Below are 24,353 nucleotides of genomic sequence, written 5' to 3'. Positions count from 1 at the left end.
GGACTGAACTGTGTGCCTATAAAGTTCCCATGTTGAAGTCTTAACCCCTGGAACCTCAGAGTGTGGCTGTGTTTGAAGATAAGTTCTTTAAAGGGGTAACTGAGTTCAAATGAGTTTCCCCAGTGGTTCAGGCAGTGGTTCTGCCAATGCAAGAGACACAAGAGACATGGGTTTAATCCTTGGACCAGGAATATCCCCTGGAGGAGGGCATGGCAACCCACTCCAGTATTTCTGCCTGGAGAATCCCATGGACAGAAGAATCTGCCAGGCTACAGTCCATGGGGTCGCAAAGAGAGGGACATGACTGAAGTGACTTAGCACACATGCAGTGGTCATCTAATCCAGTATTACTAGGGTCCTTATATGAAGAGGAGATTAGGACACAGAGTCACTTAGAAGGTCATGTGAAGACAGCGGAGGGAAGACAACTATCCATAACTCAAGGAGAGGTGACTCAGAAGAAACCAACACTGTTACCATCTTGATCTTGAACTTTTCAACTTCAGAATCATGCGAAAATAAATTCCTGTTGTTGAAGCCACCCAGTCTGTGGTGTTTTGTTAAGGCAGCCCCTAGAGAACTAATACAGCCATCTCTGGAGGTGTCCAGCTATGAGACTTTTTTCTTAGAGACCAAAGCTTTGTGTCATCTCTCATACTGTCCCTTCACACTAGCCTGGGAAGTCTTTTCTCATCTGCAATCATACTTCTAACCAAGGAAAGCTGATCATGCATTCTCTATCGTCTGAGGTCCCCCATGACCTAGACCTTTCAATCCAGAGGTCAAATGAGTCAAGAGGGGAGGGGACTAAAAACACAGGATGTAGGATGGAGGCCAGAGGGAAGACAGGAGGTAGGAGAAGACACATGACACCTTTTATATACAGAGGTTCTCAGCGTAGGTTCAGTATAGAGTAAGTGCTCTGCAAGTGGTCACTGCTACTATTGTATTGCCATCATCTCCACCACCACCATCATCTCCATCATCACCACCACTACACAGGCTGCTAACAACCTAACTTAGCCAACTCCCTCTACCTGGAAGTTCACTACTTCTCCACCTTCATTGTGTTCTCTCCCAAGAGCCTCCCAGAATTCCTCCTCGCTCCCGAGCATGCTCAGTGTCTGGACCTGCCTTAGAAAACCAGTTCCTGATAATGGTTGGCAACCCTTGGAAAAATGAAAACTTCAATAAGTTGTAATAACAGAATTCAAAGCACAGCCTACCTTGGAAGCTCTGCAAAGGTCCCCAAGGCCTATGAATTCCCCTGCCCGGATGATAAATGGTGCACACAGATACCTCATGAGTCATGAGGGTAAAATCCTGCTTTCTGCTCCCAGAAAGCTAAGTTGTATTTGGTGTGCAATCGCTTTCTCACTTTTCTCCATTGTTTTGAAGCACGATTGCCAAGTCCTGAAAGACTTATAGGTCCATAAGTTAAGTACCTTGTGAAATGGCTAGCATCGCTCTCCCATTCTTCACCCTGCCTTACCCATCAGCCCCATTTATCTGCGGCTTCCACGCCACAGAGCTTCTTCTCCCCTTTACTGCTTTGTGTTTCTGTCAAACAGACCTCACTAAGGCCATCACCTCGGATGCGCTTTGTCAAGAGAATCATGGCAAGAGCTGGAAGGGAGGAGCCTAAGTGAGAAAGCAGAAGCTCAGGCTTTCCAAATACCAGAAGGAAGATGGAACTTAATCTTCAGGCCATCCACTGCCAGACTCATGGCCCCATGGTGGTTTTCTCTGGTTTATTTTCTCTCTTTCTTCCTGCAGATGAGCTTGACAGAGCTCATCCTTGCCTTTGGTCCCCAGAGGATGTACACAGACTTGTCGTTTGCAGGAAACATTGCAAGTCAGTGGGTGTGCCACACTTTGGTGCTGTTACAGTTCTTAAAACACAGGCATCTGCTGGGTGTAGAGAAAGCTGTTGGCCTGTGCTTTTTCTAAATAATTAATATGTCACTGGCATTTTGACAAATTGGCACCGATCGTCAGGCTCAGCAACCAGGAGCAATCTGTTTTGCAGGCTGAGAGAAACAGCTGTAAAACTCTGGTAAAAAATCTGTTCCATTGTGTTCAAATACATTTTAGGTTGAAAATTGTTGAAGTGGAAGAGGCATGGTTTGGGGATGCAGAGGTATCTAGGTTTGAATCCTGATACTTCTGCTAACTGTGTCTGAGTGGTGAGCAATTTTTTTTAGACATTTTCCTTGTCCGTAAAAATGGAGAGGTAAATACAGTCCTTGCAGAAATGCTGCAATGATTCTAGATAATGCTTTTATTTTAAACATGTTTAGTGTAAGATCGGTACTTACATGGTTTCTGGTAGTAAGACAGAATTTCACAGCAGCACTATTAGTTATGGTTGTGGTAATAGGAGCTATAATAGCGGTAGTTGAAATTAAGTATTAGTAATAGCAGTTATAATAATAGTAGTAAAGTGATGAAGTTGCTGGTCATGAGCCAGGAGACTGAGGTTGTACAAGTGATAGAGATAATTGAATAAGTGGTAGGTTAAGAATCAAGAGACCTGATGTCTAAGTCTTGGTAGCTCCTCAATATTTTGTGAGTCGGTGTAGAATTTTAGAAAATTGGAAGATTTTACGGTCCTCTCCAAATTTTCATTTAAATGTCTTTCTCTAATTGCAATAACGCGGAAGTTGAATAGCAAATGTTTCTTCCTTGTTCTGTGTGATTTAAGTGTTAATAAAAATAATAGCAATTTATGCTAACTTATATTGAGCATTGCCATGTATCCAGAATATTTCAATTTTATGCATATTTCTTCATTAAATTCTTAAAAGTACTCTATGAGCTACGTCTTCTTTTATTCTTATAGTTCCATGTTGAGGTATAAAGAAATTAAACATCTTACCCAAGGCCACAGAGCTAGTGCTAGAATCAGAATTAGATCCTAGGAAACATGGCTCCAAAGCTTGTGTCTAAACAGTTTACTATACTATCCTGCATTAATGAAAGTTGTTCCAGTTTGGAGGGTAGGGCACATGGCTTGTATCATACAGAAGATTTCTTTTTCTATGTACAATCTGGTGTTACACTCTATCGAGTGGTTTAGTATAGCTGAGAAGCCAAGACTTAAAGATATATAAATTGCTTTTGTCTATTCAACCTTTCAGCTAATCAATCAATAAACAATCGATATTTATTTAATAAACAGTTCATAAAATATGACTCATTTTCAAGGGTTGGTGAGCAGTCCAATCATTTTGAGGGGAGGGTTAGTCTGGGGAGTAGTAGATTATCTGAAAGGACTTGATGGTGAAAGGCCTAGGGTGTCAAGCTAAGTCTGAACTAGATAATGAGACAGACACCTCCTCTCTGGGTGGCCATCACATCCCATTTCTCTACTTAAGAGCACACCCATTCTTTATAATGAATATGAACTTATTGCATTCAGTGTCTTGTAAGTTCTTTGAGATCTGTGACAATTTCAACGTCCTCCTGGTCAGTCCAGACAACTGTGTGTGTCTTCCATTAGAACCTCCCAGGCCAGTAGGCAAGTTCAATCACCTACCCATATACAGACTTCCCTGGTGGCTCAGACAGCAAAGAATCCACCTGCAATGTGGGAGACCTGGGTTCAACCCCCGAGTTGGGAAGGTCCCCTGGAGGAGGGCATGGCAACCCACTCCATTATTCTTGCCTGGAGGATCCCCAAGAACAGAGGATCCTCGTAGGCTACTGTCCATGGGGTCACAAACAGCTGGACATGACTGAGCAACTAGCACACAGCACTTACCCATACTACCAGCCCAGCCCATCTCTGAGAAAGGATTTACTCCCAGAGGTTGGAGTAAGTTAAGAACCTAAAATCAGCACAAACTTATCTGCCATGAGTGTCTTTCCTTTTTCTAGAAAGGAAAAGATGCTTTATTTTTAGGAAATTGTAGGTCCATAAATACTGGCATACACTCTGATTTCCAAGGGCCTTTTCATTGCTCTACAAGGACAAGGTTTGGAACTAATTGTTCTAGGATGCTCATCAATGCAGGGTTTCACCACGGCTCTTGAATAGGAAAGAGTTGGCATTAATTCCAGAATAGGTATTTAAGAACTTCAAAGATACTATTCTACAGTTCTCTGGTCATTATTGTTCATAAGAACTCTACTGTTAATCTTTTTTTTTTTTCCTACTGTTAATCTAATCATAATTCTTTTACAGGGTAGTCTTTTTTCCTTTCTCATTGCTTTCAAGGTTTTCTTTTTGTCTTCGATGTTAAGTTTCACCATGATGTGTCAACATATGGGTTGGATTTTATTTATTATTCTCAAGATTCAGCATGCCTTTTCAAGCCATCTTTGTTCTAGAAAACTTTGCCACTAATATCTCTTCAAACATTGCCTCTTCCCTATTCTATTCTTTCCTTCTGAGGTATTGATATTCTACCTTTCTGAAATTTCTATTAGATGTCTCCTTGCATCTTATGTCCTCATTTAAAACGATCTCATAAATTTTATTCCTCTTTAATATAATTTATTTCCTTGGGTTTATCTTCCAGTTTATTTGATCCTTTTTCCAGCTATATCTAATCTTGTATTTAAATCCACCATACTGTTTTCAATTTTAATGACTGTATTTCTTTATTCTTCAATATTTTGATAATTTTTAATATGTGGTTTTTCCTTGCTTTTCTTGTTTGTTACTTCTATTTAATAATTTTTCTCTTTATTTTACACATCATTTAATATTTTCTCAGGTTGTTTTCTTTTCTCAATCTGTGAGTACTAATTCTCTTTATTACTTGTTGAATTTTATCATGATAATTGTTATTTCATTTATAATTTTATATGGAAACTCATGTTCATATGATTTTTCCCCCCAGTGGGAGGTCCATGCGTCTCATAGGTATCCTTACAGAGTGCTTTTGAATTTCCAGCTGCTAAGATCCTTGTGATCACACTAATTCCACAACAAATTAAGACTTTATTTCCTATTTGGGGTTTTCTGACATATGGTAGTAATGTTATTCAGCTTACCTACCAGGATGCTTCAGGCTCAATATTTCTATTTCTTATGGTGACTTTGTTTTTTCACCCATTTATATTAAAGCTTACCTGAGCAGGAAAACAAAGTTTTATTTCCTTCTAACAGATGGAACAGCACTTCAAGGCTCCTAGCTTTGTTAAAGCTCTCTCCTTCTCTCTCTTACCTTGCTACAAAAGCCAAGACTCTTTGCCTTCATATGGCTATAAATATCCCAGTCCATAGCTAACATGACCTATTTATAAGACCACTAACCCTGTGCAGCATCATTTCTTACTTAATATTTTCCTCAACTTCTTATTTTGTTTCTAGCAGCTACATATTTCTTTTTCTTCCTTTTGGGCTCAACGTAAGGTCAAGCACATGGCTGCTACAACAGAAAAAGTGTATTTTCTTTTTTATTTTAATTTATTTTTAATTGGAAAATAATTGGTCTACAATATTGTGTTGGGTTCTGTCATACATCAACATTAATCAGCCATAGATATGTATATGTCCCCTTCCTCTTGAAACTCCCGTCTACTTCCCATCTCATCCCACCTCTCACAGAGCACTCATTGATCTCCCTGCATTATACAGTAACTTCCCACTAGCTGTCTATTTCATACATGGTAACATATATGTTTCAACGCTACTCTCTCAATTCGGCTCACCCTCTTCTTCCCTCATTGTGCCCTCACATCTGTTCTCTACGTCTGCCTTCTCTTCCTGCCCTGCAAATAGGTTCATCAGTACCGTTTTTCTAGATTCCATATATATGTATTAATATACAGTATTTGGGACAAGGTATATTTAAAAAAAATCTTTAGCTGAATTTATTTATTTGGCCGCACCTCCCAGCATGTGGGAACCTAGTTCTCCGACCAGGGATTGCACCTGTGCCCCCTGCAGTGAAGCAAGTGATCTTAACCACTGGACCACCAGGGAAATTTCCAAAACAGTACATATTTTACAGGCTCTGTATTAAACTTTTTCTGATTTTAACTTAGTATTTGGAGAGCTAAGAATTCCTGCGACATCAGGTCTGACATACTGTCAGAAGTTGCCCTCAATCAGCATCACAGGTGTTTAGTTTTCAGACAGAGCCAACATTCAAAACATACACAAGGTTTTCTTCCACGCTGCTTCTGTAGCATCCCTCTGATTTTGAGGCAACTAGTTAAGGAACAGAACAACTGTGCTGGGTAAGTATGTACTCCCATATAATGCTTGCTTCACAATGAGGCTGTCAAGGTAAGGATGTACTACCATCTCATTTATAATGATTTAACTTGAGCTCCAGTCACACTACATTTATCTTTTATCTTATATCACGGGTATCTATCATTACAGTTGGCAAATGATAAAAATAACAACATTTATTGAGTTCCTACTTTTGTTCCAGGCACTGTTTTACATACTCCACACATACAATTTCATTTTATCTCTACCACAAAGAACTGAGGTACAGAGAAGCTAAATAACTTGCTGATGGTCACACAGCTAGTACGTGGTGGATCCAGTACTCAAGGGCTTACGCTATGGCTCCGCAGTAAAGGATCTGCCTGCAATGCAGGAGACATGAGTTTGATCCCTGGGTAGGCAAGATCCGCTGGAGGAGGGCATGGGAACCCACTCTAGTATACTTGCCTGGGAACTCCCATGGACAGAGCAGCCTGGCAGGCTACAGTCCATGGGGTCTCAAAGGTCGCAAAGTGTCAGACACAACTGAGCATGCGTGCAACTGCACTAGTATTCCAGTCTGGCCATTCTGATAGATGAGTACCTCTAGTGAGTATCTACAGAGACACCCATTGGATGAATAGGAAAATGCTGACATTACTATTACTACTATCATCATCATTGTATTTGGAGAAGAATGTATTTGAGTGAGATCCTCCCTGAGTGTGAGCAAATGGAAGACTGATGGGCAAGAGAACCAGGAGGTAAGAAGCGTGTCAAGGAAGCTATGCAGGCATGCGTCCAGCCCAGAGGTTTACATTCCATTTAGAACCATGGCAAATTGCTCTTTCCTTCTGCCATGGCCCCAAGCACATTACTTATGCAACTGATCATTACAGGCAGCTTTTCTTTGAAATCTAGCTTTTCTCCTTCTAAACTCTGCAAGCCTTATAACTGTAGATAAAAGGTTTAAATGGAGCAAATTTTAAAATTATCTTTGGTAGCACCATGTAGATACCATGCTCTGTATTGTGCAATGAGCATGTTTTTTAAAGTCTAGACAGGTGTAGGGTCAAATCCAAGCTCTACCACTTACTCGCCTCCTTTTTTCCCAGAGGTGAAAGGGAGAAAACATAAACCAGCAGGGTTGTTATAAGAGAAACTTGGATAATACGACTAGGGGAGGGGCTCCAGGATCTAGTCAACAATATTTCTGAAACTTTGATGGCAGAAAGAGGGGACACAGTTGACAGCACTTCTTTTCTAAGGCCCCACCATGTAAGCTTGGTATTGTGTTTGGGACTAGGTCTCTCTCTGGGCAGAGGGGGACCACTGCAGGGAAGCCTAGTCCAGTAGTTAAGAGCACTGCTCCTCAGCCAAATGGCTTGGGTTAAATCCTGCTCTGTTACTTGCTGGCTGTGTGACATCAGGCAAATTACTCAGGCTTTCTGTGCCTCAGTGCTCTCATCTATCAAAATGGATGTTACTTCATACGATTATCATGAGCTAAGTATTTGGCACTCAGGCAGTATTCTGCAGGTCTTCTAAAAACATACCGACAGGGACTCCCCTGGTGGTCCCGTGGTTAAGCGTCTGTGCTCCCACTGCAGGAGGCACAGGTTCAAGTTGTGGTGCAGGGTGGGGATGGGGGGTGGGAGCACTAAGATCCCACATGCCACATAGCCAAAAAAAACAAACCCTACTTACCTACATTCATTTATAACTTAGTGACTCAGAACTAAAGGCAAATGCTAAGTTTCACGTGTATATACTTGAATGGCTACTTTTTTTGTTTAATAATTACAGTGCTATCTTCATTACAGGTGGTATAGCTCAAGTGAATTGTTCCTACTTATTTCTTTTTAATTTTCCTCTTGTGAGGCTCTGGGAAAGAGGGGAAAGAGAAGGGGGCTGGAATGGCAATGTTAGGACTTAGAGAATTCCTGTCTGGAGAGATGAATGCGCCTGAGTGGGTCCCAGTGACAAGACAAGCTTCACGAGAAGGGAAGGGCTGGTGTGTCCTAGAAGCCGTGCCTATGGGTGTCCAGGTGCTGTGCAGTGTCCTTGTTTTATTCTTAAACTCTGGTCAGAAGCATCCAGCATGAATTAGCTGTGTGCTGGGACTTCAAAGAGGGTCCTGCCTACAGTGTGGTGGTGAGCAGGATGTGGCAATGTGCAAAGTGGCCCCAGCAAGGCTGGTGACAGAGTGGAAAAATGATTTTGAGGCAGCCAATGCAAAAAGACATAAGTTCATAAAGCAGCCTAAAGGGAGTGGTGGGCAAGCAACAAATGGGTTTTTGGAACATAAAGTAGTCTGGGAAGCCTCAGAAATTCCTGGGAGATGCCTTGTCCTTCCAGCAAGCTGCAGGATGAATGCTGATATTAGTTATTTAGAAATAAAAGACTTACTCTAAAATTTGGTAAAAGACATATAGCACCTGTCTTTAGAGCAGCCAGCATGGTCCCTAGCACATTATGGATGTTTAAACGTTGATCATTTTCTTCCTCTTAATTTTTTTTTAACCTTCGTGAACTAAGGTACTCCAAAGGCACCCCAGCATTCAGACCAAGAGGTTGGCAGCTCCTCCAGCCCTGCTCCTCAGCTCAGAGCATCCTCCAGGGCTTTGCTCAGCAAGTCACTCTCGGCTGCCTGACCTGGCTGGTCCCTGACACCACCCAGCAACACCTGTTCCCTATATCTACAGCCAAGCAGACGTAGGAAAGCGGTGTCTTCTGTCAGATGCTGAGCAGAAACTTTCTCAATGAGCCATTGAGATCCTTGACAACCAGCGTGGAGGGGACTTCATCGGGGAGTGTGGAGGATGGGACTGTCTGGCTTTCCAACCAGACCTCTGACAGGAGCTTGTCTGTCCAGCAGGCTCCACAGTCACCTAAGCACTTCCTGCAAAAGACGACAGTCTCTTTCTGCTTCTCCTTCAGACAAATGACTCTGAATAATTATTCTGATTCATTACTTTGGGCTGTCAGGCCCTGCTCTGTCTCCTTTTGACAAGGGTTGACAGCCTGGGAGCCCGTGGCCTACCTCTCCTGGTTCTTCTAAACACTGGCTCTCCCTGTCCTGTTACTGACACATGTCATAATCTGAACCACCTTTGATGAGGCCTGCAGTTAGGGATCAGATTCATTATTCACCTGGCACCAGGGAGCTTGTTGAGTCCCGATTCAAGACATGGTGGACTCCAGAACCCAGATCAGTGTTCTCTGAAGTGTGATACCTTTGAAGTGTTCATACCCTACACAGTTTTTGGTCATGTGAGGTTGGAACAGTTTACTGTGATACGATGCTGTTTATCATTTAGAATATGAAAGTGAAAGTCCCTCCATCGTGTTCAAGTCTTTGTGAACCCATGGACTATACAGTCCTTGAAATTCTCCAGGCTAGAATACTGGAGTGGTAGTCCTTCCCTTCTCCAGGGGATCTTCCAAACCCAGGGATCGAACGCAGGTCTCCCACATTGCAGGAGGATTCTTTACCAGCTGAGCTACAAAAGAAGCCCAAGAATACTGGATTGGGTAGCCTATCCCTTCTCCAGCAGATCTTCCCAACCCAGGAATTGAACCAGGGTCTCCGGCACTGTAGGAGGATTCTTTACGAACTGAGCTATCAGAGAAGCCCCTATTTAGAATTTAAAGTACCCTTTAAAGTAGGATTTCTACTCCTCAAACATCTAAGAAAAAAAGGTGATTCAATTTAAAGAATATCAAAAATATACTAGTATGGGCAGAATGTGGGTATAGAAAAAGTCACAAAGGTTAAAATAAGAATGAATACATTTGGAAGGGGGGTGGGAGGGAGAGCCAAGAAGCAGGGGATATATGTATACATATAGCTGAGTCACTTCATTGTACAGCAGAAACACAATACTGCAAAGCAATTATATTCCGATTATTTTTTTAAAGTAATGATATGTTATACTATGCCTTGCAACATCTGCTGAAAAAGTTGGCAGAATCAACCAGTGACTGATTTGCTGTCTATTATTAATCCTAGCTTATAGTACTCTCCTCCTCATAACAACAACAAATCTGTTGAAACAGTTCATCCATTATCTGACTTGTGGAATTATATACACAGTCTAAGATGAATCTTTTATTGGTGATTAGACTTCTAAATTATGCAACTTTCATCTTTTTCATAAGAAATAAAATGTTTTCCATTTTAAAAAAAATTAATACATTTTAGGCAAATTTGACACCAGGAGGAAGCTGTACTGTGTACACAGAAGGGGAATGTGTTAATTTATTCATTCATTAAATAGCTTTTTGAGCACCCACTATGCTAGGCTTTTGCAGAGACGGTGAGAATTGGAGTGGCAATTGTACAAAGACACTGGGCCGCGTGAGCATCAGTGAGTTGTTTTGGGCTTGGGTGACTGGCATTTAGAACAGCAAGCTGCAGGCTCAGGAGCTTGGTAGATCTGAAAAAGGTCTGGCACCAGAGACCTAAAATTAGGTAATGCTAGAGGCTGGTCCATGAAGAACTTGGATATCTTCATTTATGTATAACAAGTATGGTTCCAAGAGTCCAAAATGAGTCACACATGGCCAATTTGAGAGTTGGCCTTTGAGGGACTGAGTTACATGAAGGATGTTTCTACTGAATGAGGGAAGAAGGAATTTGGTGTATGGGTGTCTGTCCACTTTCCCCCTAATATGGTGTTGGACACAGCATTGACTCATTGACTATAGGACAGATTGGGTACTACGCAACCCTGGAGGGCATCATTCCCATCTGAAGCACAGACCATTTGAATTGTGGCAGTTTCTGGGCAGATGATAGTAAGCTGTTTTCTTCCATCCAAATTAGCATATTATAACCACTTTCCCATAGATGGAAGCAAAATGTTTTGGGGAAGGTGCACTGTAGGCAAATTCCCAAGTGATTCACAAGGAGCATCTTGTTCCTTAAATTTTGATTTTGCCTGCCATCAACATTCTTGGCTCACAGAAATAAACCTACATGCCTACAATCGATCCTAAACAAGAGAAGCAAAAATGCACAATGGAGAAGACAGTCCCTTCAGCAAGTGGTACTAGGAAAGCTGGACAGCCACACATATATCAGTGAAATTAGAACACTCCCTCATAAACTCAAAATGGCTTAAAGACTTAAATCTAAGACACTTACATTAAAATTTCCAGTAGAGAACATAGGTAAAATATTCTCTGACATAAATCATAGCAATGTTTTCTTAGGTCAGCCTCATAAGGCAACAGAAATAAAACAAAAATAAATAATTAGGACCTAATCAAACTTATAAGCTTTTGCACTGCAAAGGAAGCCATAAAGAAAACAAAACAAAATGTATGGACTAGGAGGACATATTTGCAAATGAGACAACCAACAAGGGCTTAATTTCCAAAATATACAAACAGCTCATTCAACTCAATAACAGAAAAACAAATAACCCAGTCAAAAAATGAGCAGAAGATGTAGTCATTTCTCCAAAGAAGACATACAGATGGTCAATAACACATTAAAAGCTGCTCAACACTGCTAATTATTAGAGAAATGCAAATAAAATCTACAACAAAATATCACCCCACACCATTCAGAATGGCCATCCTCAAGAAGTCTACAAATAATAAATGCTGGAGAGGGTGTAAGAAAAGAAAATCCCACTACACTGTTGGTGGGAATGTAATTCCCATTCTTTGGCATTGCCTTTCTTAGGGACTGGAATGAAAACTGACCTTTTATCCAGAGAAAATTCTACTTTGAAAAAGATACATGTACCCCAGCGTTCATAGCAGCACTATTTACAATAGCCAAGGCATGAAAGCCACCTAAATGTCCATCAATAGATTAATGTATAAAGAAGACATGGTATGTGTATACATATATACATACACACACACACACACAATGCAGTATTACTCAGCCATAAAAATGAAATAATGCTATTTGCAGCCACATGGATAGAGCTAGAGTTATCATACTACGTGAAGTCAGAGAAAGACAAATATCATTTGATATCACTTATGCATGGAGTCTAAACTATGATACAAATGAACTTATTTACAAAACAGAAACAGACACACAGATATAGAAAACTTATGGTTACCAAAGGGGAAATGCATGGAGGAGGAATAAATGTGGAGTCTGGGAGTAGCAGATACAAATTACTAGATAAAAAATAGGTAAACAACAAGGCCCTACAGCACAGGGAACTGTGTCGATATCTTATAATAAACTATAATGGAGAAAACCAGTTCAATTGCTCCTCATGGGAATGCCTCATTAGCATTGATTATTTTGAGATTTTAGGGAGTAAGTAACAGCCTATCTTCTCCACCTGAGAGATGGTCAAAAAAGTCAGGCAGATGGATATCAAAATGTTACCCTTATGACAGACAAGACTGGAGTGAAATGAATCAGATTTTTTGTAAAATGGTCTTGCTAATTTTAATACTGAGTAAGACATGCTCATTCATCCTGATACTGACCCAACTTCTCACACTCACAGAGCTCCCCATGCAGGGGCAGGCAGGCCCTTTACAACAAGGCAGAGAACAGGTGAGAAAAGACATGCAGGTAAGCAGATCCCATATGAGAGGAGATAGAAAGGTCTGGAAACTATGTAATAGGTCATTTTGCTTCCTATAGAGAAAAAGGCCAGGAAGATTACTCAAATGTCCCTCCTATCCAAAATGATCTACAGATTCAAAGCAATCCGTATCAAAATTCCAATGGCATTCTTTTCACAAAAATAGAAAATACAATCCTAAAATGTGTGTGAAATCACAACAGACCCTGAATAGCCAAAGGAATCTTGAGAGAAATAAGCAAAGCTGGAGTCTTTACATGTTCTGATTTCAAACTACATGACAAAGCTGTAATCATCAAAACAGTATGGTGTCAAAACAGACACAATGATCAATGGAACAGAATAGAGAGCTCAGAAATATACCCAGGCATACATATGTGGTCAATTAATTTCTGACAGATGCACTAAGAACACTCAATGGGGAAAGATAGTCTCTTCAATAAACAGTATTGGGGAAACTGGAAAGTCACATACAAAAGAATGAAACTAGAACCTTGTCTTATACTACACACAAGAATCAACTCAAAATGGATTATAGAATGTAAAACTGGAAACTGTAAAACTTCTGGAAGAAACACAGGGATAAGCTTCTTGATACTGGTGTGGCAGTGACACATCGGATTTGACACCAAAAGCCAGCGGAACAAAAGCAACAATAAACAAGTGAGACTACATCAAGTTATACTCAGTTTCAATAACTAGTATTTTTAATACAAAGCAGAAGCAACATTCAGACTTCAAAACTATGGCCTGGCCTTCATTTGGCAGGTAGCCACTTGTAGAAGAGTATCAAGGTGAGCAGAGGGGAGGAAGAGAGGGAGAGGGGGTGAGGGGGAGAAGGGGAGAGAGAGAGGCGGGTATAGGAAAAGACAGCACAGCCACTTTCCCTGGATGTTTATAGTTGACTTTGCTAGAGATGTAAACAACATAATATTTGTTACCAGAATTGTATGTCAAATTAATTCTTTTGTTCTTTGTGTATGCATGTTCAGTCATGTCTGACTCTTTGCGACCCCATGGACTGTAACCCACCAGGCTCCTCGGTCCATGGGATTTTCCAGGCAAGAATACTGGTGTGGGTTGCCATTTCCTTCTCCAGGGAATCTTTCTGACCCAGGGATCTAAGTGCCTCCTGCATTGGCAGGTGGATTCTTTACCACTAAGCTCCCCTTCTGTTCTTCCCTCTCCCTTTTTTCACAAGTGCAAAACATTGAGCAGAAAAGTGATATACCTTATAATTTAATAAGTTCCTTAATGGTAGGAGGATATCCTATACTTTTGCTTCTGGTGTGTGTAGTGGGGAAGATGTGGTGGGGACTGGAAACCTAGGGCCCCATGGAAACCTTCCCTTTCAATTTTTCATGGTCTCTCTCTTGTTGGAGTAGGAGAGATAATAAGGCAGACTGGAGCCCAGAAGTCTTGCTCTACCCATGCAAGGCAGAATCTCTGTACCCTAAATAGCAAGGGATTACACTCAGCTGTCTTCCTAAGAGAACGAGCTTGCAGGATTCAGCTGAAGGGTTTCCAGGAGATGAAGGGAGAGGAAGGAGGGCAGCCAGTGTGGGCTGTTAAAATGTACAAGATGCAAAAATTGATTCCTTTCTGCAGCTGTATCCTCTGTTAAACAGCATCTGACTCAGAGGAGTCTATGCACAGCTTCAGTGCCACGCTCAAGCAATTGAAAACTTTCTAAGATTACCCTTCAAAACCTAAGAGAAATTGAAGAGGAAAAAAAGAACAGGGTCATGGACAGTCTGGGTGGGTAGGGGCGTCAAGAAAGTGAAAAATTTATGCCACACTCCCTTCAAATGAAAGAGAGGAAGGCAGGACCTAAATTTTCTTCCCCTTTTCAGAATAGCAAGTTCTTTTATCTATTTGCTCTCTTTTTCTATGCTTACTCTCCACTTCCCCTCTGTTCTTTCTTTAGTCTTTTTACTTGGTGTGGGGCTTTTTTCCCCTCGATTTTTCCACATTTTAAACAACTGTTAAAACAAAACATAAAGCTGACAAAACAGGCAAATATCATTTTATAACCTAACCTCTGAGCTCATAACAATATTAGCATAATATCACTCCCCAGAGAAAGCCATTTTGAGAAAATGGCTTGAGCTGGCAGCAAACTCAATAAATTCCATGCTCCCTGAGCTGTGTGTGACCTCACAAGTCCAGAGATGGCCTTTCTTTGTCCTCTTCCATTAAGAGAGGTTAGCAGTTTTCCCCAGAGTCCACAGTAGTGGAATTCAAGATGGAATCAAATTCACCATCAGTTGGATGAGGCTAGCATTATCAGTCTTATAGAATAGTACAACACACACCAAGGTTATAGTGGACTTTTATCAGAAAGTAACCTCAAAGTTTCTTTTTCCTCCTCAGGACTAAGGCTTTTTGAGGGGGAGGATCCTTTATGAAAGATTCTATTGGGAATAAATTATCCCTGGTGACAGTGGGGGGAAATCTGAGTTTAACCACTGCTCTAAGCTTCAGACAAGTTACCTGCTTCATGGGCAGGCTGGACAGTAAGTCCGGCAGACATGAGGTCTGAGTTGTGACAGCTTGAAAGACAGCCTTCAGAATCAACAGCAGAGGGCCCATTGTAGCACTATTGACAATAGCCAAAACACGGAAGCCAGCTAAATGTCACTGACAGAGGAATGGATAAAGATGGACGTATTTACAACGGAATACTACTCAGCCATAAAAAGGAGGAAACAATGCCTTTGCAGGACATAGGTGGGCCTAGAGATTATCATATTAAGTGAAGTAAGAGAGACAAATAAACCGTATCACTTATATCCACTTATATGTGGAATCTTTAAAAATGATACAAATGAACTCTTTTATAAAACAGAAATAGACTCACAGACTTCAAAAACAAACTCATGGTTATCAAAGGAGAAAGGTGTGGGAAAGAATGAATTAGGAATTAACATACACACTGCTGTTGCTGCTAAGTCACTTCAGTCGTGTCCAGCTCTGCGCGAGCCCATAGATGGCAGCCCAGCAGGCCCCGCCGTCCCTGGGATTCTCTAGGCAAGAACACTGGAGTGGGTTGCCATTTCCTCCTCCAATGCATGAAAGTGAAAAGTGAAAGTGAAGTCGCTGAGTCGTGTCCGACTCTTAGTGACCCCATGGACTGCAGCCTACCAGGCTACTCCATCCATGGGATTTTCCAGGCAAGAGTACTGGAGTGGGGTGCCATTGCCTTCTCCCCCATAGACACTACTATATAAATAGTCAACAAGGCCTGGTGCATAGCACAGGAAACTCTACTCAACATTCTGTAATAGCCCGTATGGGGGAAAAAACCTGGAAAAGCATGGAGAGAGAGAGAGAGAGAGAGAGAGAGAGAGATAAATAAAAAACTGAATCACTTTGCTGTACACCTGAAACTAAAACATTGTAAATCAACTATATCTAATATAAAATAAAAATTAAACCAAAAGTAAAAAACAAAACCAAAAAAAAAAAAACCCAGCAGAGGGCCATTTCTGACAATGGTTGTTTTTTTTTTTCTGACAATGGTTTAATGTCTTCCTGACTCCAGAAGGGATCCTGAGGGTGTTATCCAATAGGGATTAGGGAAACTGCACTGGATTTGGAATGAGGAAGACATGAAAGGTCTGGGGTGCCTTTCCAGATAAATGCCCTGCTGGCTCATACTTTTTGTTCACTCGTGTCCACAAAGCTGCTGGGTCTCTACTCTGTGCAAGCACTATGCTAACTATTAGAAGGAGACAGCACAGAGTGGAAAAGAGTTGCTCAATTTTTAGCATGTGCCTTCCCAGGTGGTGCCCTGGTAAAGAATCTGCCTACCAAGGCAGGAGATGTAAGAGACACACACGGGTTCAAACCCTGGGTCTGAAAGATCCCCTGGAGTAGGAAATGGCAACCCACTCCAGTATTCTTGCCTGGGAAATCCCATAGACAGAAAAGCCTGGCGGGCTACAGTCCATGAGGTCCCAGAGAGTCTGACAGGACTGAGCACGCACTCACAGTGTGAGTTCAATTCTCTTGGGGAGGTTGTTAATAATGCTGATTGTTGTTGTTAAGTACTAGAGAGATTTTAATTCAGAAGACCTGGGGCGAGGTCCCAAGTCTACATGTTAGGAGAGCCTCAGGTGATTCTTGTGAAGAGAAAACGTTACAAGACAGCCATCGTTATGAGAGACACTGGCTTTCGATAATGAAAACTAGGCGTTGGATCTTACGGATAACTCTACATCTTTATATTATTCCTTCAATCAGAATCAGAATAACTTAAAACTATGCAAAAGCAGGGCTAAGAGGGAAACTTAGAGTTGTAAATGTTTACATTAAAAAAAGGACTAGGGGAATAGTCAAGATGGCGGCAGGATGGCCCTGAGCGCACCTCCTCTCTCGAGCACACCGAAATCACAACTACCTCGGGACAACCATCTATGAGAAAGACTGGAACCTACCAGAAAAGGCCTCCTACAACTAAAGACAAAGAAGGAAACACAAGGAGATGAAAAGGAGGGGTGGACTCGAGATACAATCAAATCCCATCCTCCCTGGTTGGGAGACCCATAAACAGGAGAAAAATATCACAGAGGTTCTCCTGCAGACATGAGAGCTCCAAGCCCCACGTCAGGCTCCCCAGTCGAGGGCAGAGGGGTGGGGGGCCCTGCACCGGGAAGACGAGCCCCACAGAACTAGGGGAAATAAGAGTCTTCACTCAGAAAGGGCATACGAAATCTCGCTCTCACTGAGTCCAAGTGCAAAAGCAGTAATTTGATAGAAGCCAGACCTGGGCCAGACCTACCTGCTGGTCTTGGAGCCTCTCCTGGAGAAGCGAGGAGTGGCTGCAGGTCACCATGGGGACGGAGACACATATTGGGGAGCATTCAGCCACAGGGCCCTGTGACGGCTGATATCTTGCCTCGCTAGCCCTGAGGCCTGGCTTCAGCCAACAACCACAAGCCAAACAACTAGCTGGGCGGGCACACAGCCCTTCCCATCAGCCCACAGGCTTCCTAACCACTAAAGAGCCACAGCTGCCTTTGGACATGCCTCCAGGCAAGGCCAGCCCACCTGAGGGCAGAGACCCAGCTTCACCCAGCCGTGCACCTGCACTGCCCCCTCCCACTGCTGCTGCTGCTGCTGCTGCTGCTAAGTCGCTTCAGTCGTGTCCGACTCTGTGCGACCCCATAGACGGCAGCCCACTAGGCTCCTCTGTCCCTGGGATTCTCCAGGCAAGAACACTGGAGTGGGTTGCCATTTCCTTCTCCAATGCATGAAAGTGAAAAGTGAAAGTGAAGTCGCTCAGTCGTGTCTGACTCCTAGCGACCCCATGGACTGCAGCCTACCAGGCTCCCCTGTCCATGGGATTTTCCAAGCAAGAGTACTGGAGTGGGGTGCCATTGCATTCTCTGGCCCCCTCCCACTAAAAAGCCTTAATTAACTTCTGAACCCCCAGGGAGCATAAGCAGAAAGCCATAACCCTGCATTACAGGCCGGATACTACTCTGGAACCAGTTGGGCCCTGGCCCTGCCACTAGGAGGGCAATGCAAACTTCTGGACACTCCAGACTGTCTGGAGTGCTCAGTCATGTCCCACTCTTTGCGACCCCATGGACTGCAGCCTGCCTGGCTCCTCTGTCCATGGAATTTTCCAGGCAAGAATACTGGAGTGGGGCGCCATGCCTTCCTCCAGGGGATCTTCCCAGCCCAGAGATGGAAACTGAGTCCACTATATCTCCTGCACTGTAGGCGAGCTCTTTTCTGCTGAGCCACTGGGGCTTCCCCAGACCTCATACCAGACTGTATGAGTAGTTGTCCCCATCCTGTCCTCCACCCATACCCACTGCACTTCCCCCACTCCCCGAAATGACCTGAACAGAGCTTTGGGACCCCGGGCCCTGCAGCCAGACTCCAGAAACCAGCTCTGCCTGCCAGTAGTCCTACACTAACCATGGGACCTGACCTTACCTGCGAGTGGATGGGGCAGCAGCCTCAGAGACTTTGGGACCCTGACTCCACCTACCAGGCAGCCAGGACGAGCCCCAGGGCCCCTTAGGATTCCACACCAGCCTCCTCATGACCAGGCCCTTTAAACAGCAGCCAGAAGCAGCTTCTGCACAAGTCAGAGCCTGACAACCAGACCAGGGGCCAGCCAAGAAAAGAACTACCTCAATTTAACAACCTTGCTTAGAGAATTCCCTAGTAGTCCAATGGTTAGGACTCTGTACTTTCACTGCTGAAGGCATGGGTTCAATCCCTGGTCAGGGAACTAAGATCCTACAAAGCCCTGCAGTGTAGCCAAAAAAAGAGAAAAACCCAAGCCCTAACTTTATACTTCAAGGAACTAGAAAACAAAGAACAAACAAACTAAACCCAAATCTAGCAGGAAAAGGGAAATAAAAAAGATCAGAGCAGAGATCAGTGAAATAGAGAACAGAAAAACAATTTTAAAAAATCGAACTAAGAATTGGTCTTTTGAAAAGATTAACAAAACTGACAAATCCTTAGCTAGATTAACTAAAAAAAAAGAGAAAAGATTCAAATAATAAAACCAGAAATGAGAGAGCTTTATGACCCATGCCACAGAAATAAAAAGGATTATAAGAGAATACTATGAAGATTTGTATGCCAACAAATTGGATAGCCTGGATAAAAATGGATACATTTCTGAAAACACACAGCATACCAAGACTAAATACTGAAGACATGAAAATATGAACAGACCAGTATCAGGTAGGGAGACTGAGTCAGTAATCACTCCCCTTCCCCCACTTTTGCAATACGATCAGTGTCTTCATAAAAGGAGATTAGCACACAGACAGAGGGACAACCAGGTGAAGACATGGGGAGAAAGCGGCCACACACAAGCCAAGGAGAAAGCGTGGGTGGTGTGAGGCTGGAGGCCAGGGGCTCTGGACTCACACCTGTGAATGACACCAGGGCTGGGAACAGAGCCACAGAGGGTGGTCAGCAGGCAGGCAGAGCACGGGGAAGGCGAAGACCAAGTTCAACAAAGACCAAAACCTCCCCGCTGAGTTTCCAAGGGTGCAGTTCAGGCCAGGCATCTTCCTGGAGTGGCTTCAGTTACCTGGGACAAAAAAAAAAACACTGCTGAACCAGTGCAAGGAGGTGTGTAGACTGGGTTCTCCCACGGACTTGTAATTTTTCAGGGAATGGGACAATGGGAGAATAAATTCATTTTCACCACTGGATGTCACCCTTGTGCCAGCAGGCTTCCTTCTTCACCAAGTTCAGTAGAGGGACAGAGATGATCCTGTCACTGCTTCCCTGTGGAGGTTTAACAGTGGAGGCAGGCAGGGATCCCTTCATCAAGGACCAAGGCTGAGGAGGATTTAAAAGGAAAGTTGCACACTATTATATACAAAATAGGTAAAAAAACAAACAAACAAGGACCTTCTGTATAGCACAGGGAACTATATTCAACATATTGTAATAGCCTATAATAGAAAAGAATCTGAAGAAAAAATACATATAACTGAATCACTTTGACGGACACTTGAAACTAACAACATTGTGAATCAACTATATGGGTGTGTGCGTGCTAAGTCTCTTCAGTCGTGTCCGACTCTTTGTGACCCATGGACTGTAGCCCGCCAGGCTCCTCTGTCCATGGGATTCTCCAGGCAAGAATACTGGAGTGGATTGCCATGCCCTCCTCCAGAGGATCTTCCCGACTCAGGGATAGAACCAGCATCTCTTACATCTCCTGTACTGGCAGGTGAGTTCTTTACCACTAGCGCCAACTGGGAAGCCCTAAATCAACTATACTTCAATTTGAAAAGGGAATTGATGGACTAATGGGAAAGGAGCACTTCCTCTGGATTACTTTACAATAGTGTCTCTTCACTTTGTCTACATACCAGAAACTTCTGGAAAGCTTTAAACAATTTTATGCATGAATCGCACCCTCAAGATCTTCTGTGTGGATTGACTGCGTGTGTAGCAGGGACATTTAGAGTTTCTTCATGCTTGCCCATTCATTCATTTTCAATTATTTATTCATTCATTTCATAAATGTGCTTTTAGCACTTGCCATTTTCCATCCTTGTGCTAGAAATAAAGACTGTAAAGATACCAAAGCTTTATACCCCACTTCAGTTACTTTCAGCCAGTGGAGGGCAGACCAAGAGACTTCCAAAAGAACTTAATAACTTCTATAATAGAAGTTTAAAAAATGTAGGAATAAGGGCATCAACAATGTACAGTGGGGACACAGTTGAGAAGAGTTCACCTCTGCTTCGTGAAGTGGGGAAAGTCTCTTCTCAGAGCTGGGTCTCCAAGAAAAATGCTACCTTAACCTTCTTTGAAAAGGGATTTTAAGATATTCCTGGTGAGAGAGTCATTTCCTAGGCAGGTTGATAAGGAGTCTACGGGTCCCCAAGGAGAGAGGGGTCTGGAATTCTCAAGAAGGAAGAAAGGACAAACTTTTTTTTCTTTCTCTACATTCCTTAGGAGTATATAACAATAATGTATCCTGCCTAAGGACAGTCTCTGGATTAAGGACAGTCTCTGGATTAAACCTTCTGTTATCTTAAAATGTAAATTATGGGAGTAGACCTGGTCTATACAAGGATGTATCCTGCCTGAGGACAGTCTCTGGATTAAACCTTCTGGCTAATTCTGTTATCTTAAAATGTAAATTATGGGAGTAGGTCTGGTGAGGTCTTTACAACCTCCAGACATTCTTTGGATTCACTGGAGAGTATATAACTTCATTGCTAACACTAGCAAGCGGGTACTCTTTCTGCCCCCTTCTGATGCCTATGTCAGAAGCTTTCTCTATCTCCTTTATACTTTAACAAAACTTTATTACACAAAAGCTCTGAGAGATCAAACTTCGTCTCTGGCCCCGGATCGAATTCTTCTCCACCGGGGGCCAAGAATCCCGGTGTCTTCGTGTGATTAAACAACAACCTTTCACTGGCAGGGGAAATAGCACATTCAAAGGCATGAAGTGAAAGTGTTTAAAGGTCGAAAAGAGCTTGACTGGTTCTGGGGGCCCTTGAACTGAGGCAAAGGTCCAGCCCTGCAGAGAGCAGTGGGGTCTAAGATTGGTGGAACACAAAGGCAGTGTGTGAAAGTTGTGCCACACCAAGGAGTTTGGGCTTCTTCTTTCAGACTGAGCATATTCACCTGGGAAGGGGCAGAGCATCTGGGTTTTAGAAAGATTGCTCAAGTAGAATGACCTTGAGATGGATGATGGATTTGAAAGGGGGGAGTTAGGGCTAAGCTGGTGAGGGGACTGTCAGAACGATCTCAGTGAGGAATGATGAGAGACTAACTAGCAGCCTGACAGGAGCCAAGCAATGAGACATTTCTGGGGTCACAGCATTTGACTTTGATTAGTTGGGTGTTGGGAATTAGGGATATAGTGGCGGATTAGAGATATCTTGATGGTTTCTACCTTGGGAGGATGATGAGCCCATAAATAGAGACATTTCCAAGCAAGAAACGTGACATTTCAGTGAAATGCAAAGTTAGAATCTTCTCTAATGGTTTTAGTGATCTTCTGAATTGTAGCCCCTTAATTTCTGCATAAGCCTTTATGTGGCTCTCTTGTCCTTCTGAAATAATAAAGATAATGATTATCATTATATGAATTTTAGCATTACACAATAGTGCTTTCTCTGGTAGTGAGATGAGTTACTTTCTTAGAATTCATGATCACTTCCCGTTAGCTCTTAGCTCTTCCAGCCTCATGTTTCCAGTATTTCTTCCCTCTCTCCTAATGATATTCATTTTTCTGTTCTAAGAGCATTTAATCTGGTTCCTCAGAACCAATGTGTATATTTTCCCATTTGTTCTTTATTTTAATCATGCGCCTTATAATATGAAAAACCCGCTGTTAAACCTTGGGAACATACAGAATAATAAGATGGTCTGTCTCATTTCAGGACCTAGAGTTTACATGCAAAACAATTATATAAACATTGAAACACACATTTAAGTGGTATAGGGAAGAGGGCATGAAGGAGCAGAAAGAAATGCATGACTGATTTTTACCAGGGAAAGGCAAGGGGCGGTGATCAGACAGAGTTTCATAGAGAAGGTGATAGATGTTCCAGCTGAACCTCCCAGGAAGAGTGGGCATCTCAAGGCAGAGTGGGTGGGGAAAGCATCCTGGGAAAAGGAACCAGAACAGACAGAGTCACAGAAACCCAAAATGTTTGAAATGCGGGGAGAAATGAGCAGGTCTGTGTGCGTCTTAACTTAGCATGCATGTCATCACCCCTGCTTGCCTTTCCAGCTTCATCTCATGAAACTCTACCCTCGCTATAAACAACCTTTCCATACACTAGTTAAAAGCATGGAAAGCTGTAGAAGCCTTGCTGCTGCTGCTGCTGCTGCTGCTGCTGCTGCTGCTGCTGCTGCTGCTAAGTCGCTTCAGTCGTGTCCGATTCTGTGCGACCCCATAGACGGCAGCCCACCAGGCTCCCCCATCCCTGGGATTCTCCAGGCAAGAACACTGGAGTGGGTTGCCATTTCCTTCTCCAATGCATGAACGTGAAAAGTGAAAATGAAGTCGTTCAGTCGTGTCCGACTCTTCTCGATCCCATGGACTGCAGCCTTACCAGGCTCCTCCATCCATGGGATTTTCCAAGCAAGAGTACTGGAGTGGGATGCCATTGCCTTCTCCGGGAAGCCTTCCTAACCATAGCCAAATAATACAGATATTGTTGGCACACCTGGAAATTGATGGAGAAATGGAGCAATAAGGCATTCAAGGATCATTGCTCAACAGTTCCCCCTTAGAACACTGGGTGGCGGTGTCCACCCACTAAGCGGGAAAGACAATTTGAAGCCATTTTCAGCAATCATTTTCTTGGGAGTTAGGACCATTCATCCCACCTGAGGAATATGTAAGGCAGTTGGGCTGCCTGCTCTGAATTGGGACAACTAAAAATGTCTGACAAAGAGAAAGAGGGAACCTGGCTTTCAAACTGATTTTGAAGTGGAAGCAGAATTGAGACCCATGATACCAGCCCTGGTTGGTTGATAACATGTTTTGCTAGGATCAGGAGCACATACACACACACACACACACACGTCATGTAACATAAATGTAAAGCAATTTTATTGGTGGACTACTTCAGACAGATGGGTCAGCTGGGTGTGCTGTTCCCCTTCTCTTCTTGTTCTCTTGAGAAGTATGTCAATAGCTTTGGCCACCCTGGAAACACCAAAGAAAGTTCCAATAGCAGGACTCATTCCCATAATTGTACAAAATCACAGGGAATTTCAGAAATAGAGGAAACAGTTCACCTGGCTGGTGAACTAACCTGACTAGGGCTTAGTTAGGAGAATTTCCATTCCAACACTGTGGCTATCAATTAGAGAACCCATGTTTCTTCAATTAGCAAAATCAATTCTGCTGAGCCAGCTCCAAGCCAAATAACCCAAAGTGGAAAGAGAAAGAGCCCCTGGACTGTGCAGTAGGACAGCCAAATGATGGGACAGCCAGATTCTTTCCTAAATACACTGCCTGGATCTCCTATAATCCACCTTTTAAATTTTATTTATTTATTTATTTATGGCTGCTCATTGTGATCTTGGCAAGGCAACAGTGAGCAGTGGTGTGAAGCGAGATCTTAATTCCCTGCCCAGGAATTGAA

Source organism: Bos indicus, chromosome 5 (genome assembly GCF_029378745.1).
Source record: "Bos indicus isolate NIAB-ARS_2022 breed Sahiwal x Tharparkar chromosome 5, NIAB-ARS_B.indTharparkar_mat_pri_1.0, whole genome shotgun sequence".
Lineage (NCBI taxonomy): Eukaryota > Metazoa > Chordata > Mammalia > Artiodactyla > Bovidae > Bos > Bos indicus.
Note: the sequence above shows the minus strand (reverse complement) of the source record.